The 6,192-nt window shown below is 34.0% G+C and overlaps 1 long non-coding RNA gene across 2 annotated transcripts; it reads right to left on the reverse strand.

Moving 5' to 3' along the window:
* Window positions 1-531: 531 nt before the first annotated feature.
* LOC134232756 (uncharacterized) lies at window positions 532-4,085 on the reverse strand. Of its 2 annotated transcripts, none has more exons than XR_009984842.1 (3): window positions 3,981-4,085; window positions 2,717-2,842; window positions 532-696 (listed from the first exon to the last, which is right to left on the reverse strand). It is a non-coding gene; the product is annotated as an uncharacterized LOC134232756 (long non-coding RNA). The 2 variants fall into 2 exon arrangements; XR_009984843.1 differs by having other exon boundaries at window positions 533-696; window positions 2,717-2,839.
* Window positions 4,086-6,192: the final 2,107 nt, after the last annotated feature.

A 6,192-nucleotide genomic window follows, 5' to 3' on the forward strand; every position in this document is an offset into this window, starting at 1 on the left:
GGAATTTAGAACATAGATAAATATAAGGGACGCCTAAAAGAAGGTGTAGTCATTATGCACGTGCTTGCACGTGAGTGCACGCGAAATGAGTAAAATTAAAAATACACTCGAATGAGTATATTTTTTATTACTTTTGGATTAAATGCTTTGATATTAAGTACATTAAAACTTTAGATAGTGTAGACAAGATAATATGGTCGTTACGCGCATGAACACGCGTGCAATGCCTATTTTTAAATATATTTTGTATTTTTCTGGGAAGACCTTGATTAAGTCTAAATTCCATAAGATTTTTAAGTTTGGAAAGTGCACTGTGTGAGTTTGTGCAATTGTGGTGGTGAGTGGGTGAAAATTGTTTTGTATGTGTTTGTATATATGGATATGGAAAAAGCTTCAAAATAAAGCATTTAAAAAAAAAGTTTTGGAAAGTATGGCAATCATATACCAGTACTCAGAAATGCTAAATAAAAGGCTTTGTAGAAGAAAAAAAAATAATTAAAACTACCAATCAAATAAGTATTAAATGTAAATCTTTTAAGATGAAGGTTTTGCTTTGTCAGATTCTTTGCTTATAGGGACACTTACCTTTAATAATGTCATGACAGGTGAGGCATATGGCTGGTCTTCATGCTGGATCAGTTCTTAATTAAAACCATCCAGTATTGTCCTAAGATTGCCAGATGTACAGACAAAAACCTGTAATTTAGCAAGCTTTTGTAACATGTCATTTGAATTATTATATAGGCCATAGTTGTATATGCAACTGATAATAATGTAGGACTAAGGTACCTGACAAATAATGTTATAAATCTTACAAATATCCATTTATTTGATACAAATCTTAACTTTCTTTATTAAATTTTATCAATGATTTTACAAGAAAATCAATAAAAATTGTCCTTTTTATACACAAAAAATATTTTCATTTAAATTTTTTTATTTAAAAATATTTGTTGCATTTCATATTTAGGGTACCCTTCCAAGGCCAACAATAAAAAAATGATTTGTTTGATGTACTTTGACCGACCTGTTAAAATGGCCCCAACCCATTAGCAATCATATTTTGGGGGCTCTTAAAAATTTTGGACCCCCCCCCCTTAATTTCCATAGATGTTTTAAAGATAAGGTATCATAATTTTTTAGGATGCTTTTTAATTTATAAATACAAAGTCTTTCTCACTAAATGAAAACATTAACAGATTTCTGAGTCTGTGGTTTTAAATATGAAAATTCGTAGGAAAGAACTATATGTGGTATTAACCAACATTTGCCCCCCAAAATCAAACTTTGATGGAGAAATATTTAATTTAGTCCTTAAACAGGGGAGTATATGCTGACTTCAAAGCGCTGAATAATTTCATAAGTAATGACGTCATAACGAAATGACGTCACAAATATGACGTAAATTTCAGTTTTTTATGAATTTTGCAGAAAAATGTACATATTTCGTCGATATTTTAAATAAAAGTCACCGAGCGCATGTGTGTTCAGGATAAATATTTTGATATAATGTGTAGAATGATAATATCAATGAAATATGTCACTATTGTTCCTGAACACACATGCGCTCTATAAATTTTAAAGCTTAAATTGTTGAAATTTTGTCCATTTTGTCCTCTTTCTGAAAAAGAATATAAAATCGGACTAGTTTGTGACGTCATAAAAACAGAAATTGTGAATACACTGCTCTGGAACTATAATATTTTCTGTTAACTTATATTTCTCGTACAATTTATTGAATTCAGCACATTTCAGGAAGTTTTCAAAATTTGACTTTTGTGGGGGCAAACATATGCAATATACCGCATATAGTTCTTTGATCAGAATATCTTGAAAAGTGATACAGTTGAATTGCTTACATCAGTATGTATCAGCATATGAAGTTTGACACTAATTTCAGAGATGTGAGGTCAAGGTCAAATGAAAGGTCAAAGTTATGTTGATGCAGTTGAATTGCTTACATCAGAATGTATCACTATATGAAGTTTGACACTAATTTAGGAAAATTGAGGTCAAGGTCAAAAGAAAGACCAAGGTCAAAAATGTTTGTTTCAGATGAAAAGCTCTCATCAGTATGTATCAACATGGTAAGTTTGATACAGTAAAACTCGTTTAGTAAGAACACTGATATTGTGAATTCACGGATATAGTTATCTTGGATTCCCAGCTATAAAAATTCAATGAATTTCTTATAGGATTATATAATAATGAATTACGGATATAGCAAAGTAATTTCATAGGTCCCAGCAACTTCGTTATAACCGAGTTTTGCTGCAACACCATCTTGAATGGTATGTTTAAAACTGAGCTAAACACTAATTTAAGAAAAATGAGGTCAAGGTCAAAGGAAAGGTCAAGGACAAAAAATGTTGATGCAGTTGCATAGCTGTTATCAATATCTATCAGCAAAGTTTGATGAAATATCCTGTATAGTTTCTTTGAAACTGGGCTTTGAACTGAGCTAAATGCAAAGTGTGACGGAAAGACAGAGAGACAGAAGACAGACATGACAAACACTATATGCCCAGGCCATATTCATGGTGGGGCATAAAAAAACTACTGGTACCTACCGACTTACCTAGCAACCTTGAAAAAAGTGGGTAGGAGTACATCAAACAAATATATTTTTTAAGATGGCCAATGTTGACTAGTATATTAATCATTTTGATATGCTATGTCTTACAAAAAAAGACATATTTTTATACAAATTTCATACCTGTATTTGATTTGCATTGTTTTGGATGCTGATAATTCAAGGTCAGTATAGTCTTAGGTGCTGCTGACTTTGGATCTCTTAGGAGCTGCATCTTTCATCTGTGTAACTTGTTCTCTTGGACCTCTGCTATGAAATAAGTTTTAGTGTAAACAGTTGTGTAATATCAGTGAATAAATTGAACGGACAGATTGATTGATTGTATATTGTTTATCGTCCCTCTCAAGAATTTTTCACTCATATGGAAACACCAGTGGAGAGCTGCAAATTTTGTCCTATACTCGGCACTCAGGGCCATTGACTAATTGAGCAGGGAGGGATCTTTTTTTGTGCCAACACCTGACTTACTGCGACAAGGGGCCACGGTTATACTGTATCATCCCAAGGACAGGTCTCCACATCCCACAGTGGGATTAAAACTCACGATGTAAGGATCAACTACTTACTTCGTGACTTTAGAGCAGACACTCTAACCATGGTGCCATGCAGGCAAATTTGAACAGACAGAAAAATTAACCAAAATCCATAAACCATGTTCTATAAACAGGGAACATACTCTCTAAAGTCATCGTCGGAAACCCACGGGTAATCTCGTCTTTACTTATCTCGCCGAAAAATCGTTGCATGTAATTAAATATGCATGTTTCATTTGATTGGCCGCATCACAGAGTCGCAATGCCAAACAATGAATCAAAGCTCACTTTATTTACATGTGTATGCATGTTCGGCATTGCCAAAAACATGAAAAACTCATCCCGTAGTTAACACAGCTAATAAATCCACTCACAGGTGCATTTTGCAATTAGAAAGAGGTACTCCTACATCTGATGGATATTAATGTCATTGACCTGTACGAATTGACTTTCACTGTTTTAAATCAATCTTCGCACGTTTTTAACGAGCGTCAAAATATTAATCATAAATAGCAAAGTAATAAATGTATTTTTCAAAATTGAAGAGTTCCAACTTTCTGACTGGTTGACAAAAACAACAAATTAGCATATTTTACGGCGATATTTCAGCGAGTTTGCCCACGGGTGATAAGTAAAGATGAGATCACCCATGGGTTTCCGACGATATCTAAAGTGAGAAATATGGTCATCTGAATTTTATTTTATGAGGAGAGATGGCAAAAAATATGAACATTCTTATCCTTGTGAAATAGATCTAAATTGCTACAAACATTTTAATGCTCAAAAAAATAATCCACAGATACAAGACAGGTTAAAATTTACTGAAAAAAAAAGTATATTAAAAAAAAATTTACCAAACATTTGTGTCAAAAGTGATGCACTGACGTTGGTACCCATCCATGACAAAACTCCTCCTCTATAATCAGCTGATAATAACATCTCGGATTCAAGAGAAATCTGTTAAAAATTAAGGCAAAAGATAATTTCGAAACTATTTCATTCGGTTAAGAAAAAAACACTTCATCACTGGCGGATTTAAGGGGGGGCGTGGGGGGCACACGCCCCCCCCCTAAAATTTTCAAAGTATGATGTGACTAATATTTATAATGCTACATTTTGGTACAAAACTAACCAAATAACTGTTATTCTGCCTGGTTATATTCTTAAAATACACAAAAATTCTTAAAATATACAAAAATCCAGGAGCTTCCGGGGGCTGCGCCCCCTGGGCCCCCACCATTCAAAGTATGATATGACTAGTATTAAACACGCCGTACTTTGGTACATCACTAACCAATACTACTATTACTAAATTATAAGTAATTATATCGTTTTATTATATAGTGGCATGTGTAACAATACAATGAGAATGAGAAACATTCAATACATTTATTATTCAAACATCCGGACCTATATGCTATATACTTTTAACATAATTGAAAAATATGAACTATATTATTGTGCCTGGTTTTACTCTAAAATACACGAAAACCCAGGAGCTTCCGGGGGCTTCGCCCCCTGAGCCCCCACCTATATGCTATATACTTTTAACAAAAATAAATTGAAAAATATGCACTGGTTAATATGTGCCTGGTTTTACTCTAAAATACACGAAAAAACCAGGAGCTTCCGGGGGCTTCGCCCCCTGGGTCCCCACCTATATATGCTATATACTTTTAACAAAAATAATGGAAAAATATGCACTATATTATTGTGCCTGGTTTTACTCTAAAATACACCAAAACCCAGGAGCTTCCGGGGGCTTCGCCCCCTGGGCCCCTACCAGGGCTTCGCCCTGGACCCACTGGGGGCTTTAAGGCGGCCCCCAGACCCCTTGCCTCAACAAAGTTATCCACGCCCCCCCCTAACCACAAATCCTGTATCCGCCCCTGTTCATTTTCCCTCAAAATAAACAAGAAATGGATGACACTCTCTGATTTGTTTACCTTAATTCCATCGAAATATTCCTGGTGGACGCTCGCACCCAAGTTTTTATGACATGAATTTCATCCATCGTAAGTCGGAAAACCCTTCAGCTTTGTAAAACTATTTAATTTCCCCCCGAAAACGTTGTGTAAACCAGAAACATGCTGATGCTGACACCATGATCATGACCATGTGAGGGCAAAATCTCGAGAGTCACGTGACGAGACTTACAGACTCTGGACCGAATTTTCTCAGCTTTTGAAATAATGAATAAAAAGCTTACTTCCGGGAAAGGGAGAAGTCATTTCAAATGCAATTTAAATAAAAATAAAGAAGAGAGATATCTCTTTGCAATAAAGAGATATCTCTTTTTGCTTGAGAGATATCTCTTTTAGACCCTTTTGAAAGATATCTTTTTCAATTTGAAAGATATCTCTTAAGATAAACTTAGAGAGATATCTCTTTTACTTTAAGAGATATCTCTTTAACTTAGAAAGATATCTCTCTAAGTGGAAGAGATATCTCTCAAGGCGAAAGAGATATCTCTCTAGGCGAAAGAGATATCTCTCTAGTTGAAAGAGATGTCTCTTTAACAATCAGAGATATCTCTTTAACGTTCAGAGATATCTCTTATCACGAAAAGGATATCTCTTAAGGAGAAAGAGATTTCTCTCAAAGTATAAGAGATATCTCTCTAACTTTGAGAGATATCTCATTCTTTTAGAGATATCTCTTAAGAATAAGAGATATCTCTTAAAGTTGAGAGATATCTCTATTTTTTAAGAGATATCTCTCTAAAATGAGAGATATCTCTGTAATTTTCAGATAAAATTTATTTTCCGAATAAATAGTAAAAGGGCTTGCCATAAAACTATATTTTATACCAAATGTGGTTATTCCGATAATCCAACGACTAAAAAGTGTTACGTTAAGAGCTGTTTTAGTAAAAAAAAAATCACTTCTTTTTTGAAATTGTTATCGCAATTATTTTAGCTTCACTTTAATCTACAGTCCTTCTTACATCTAGAGATAAATTTATCAAAACTAATTGATTTCTGGGGAAATCTCGGATTTCTAATCTTTAAATTAATACTTCTTAGCTCCTCGGGTCTTAGTGCTCAGTGTTATGTTGTCAGAAAA

Source organism: Saccostrea cucullata, unplaced genomic scaffold (genome assembly GCF_032062105.1).
Source record: "Saccostrea cucullata isolate Sc308-1 unplaced genomic scaffold, CSIRO_AGI_Scuc_v1 ctg4326, whole genome shotgun sequence".
Taxonomy (NCBI): domain Eukaryota; kingdom Metazoa; phylum Mollusca; class Bivalvia; order Ostreida; family Ostreidae; genus Saccostrea; species Saccostrea cuccullata.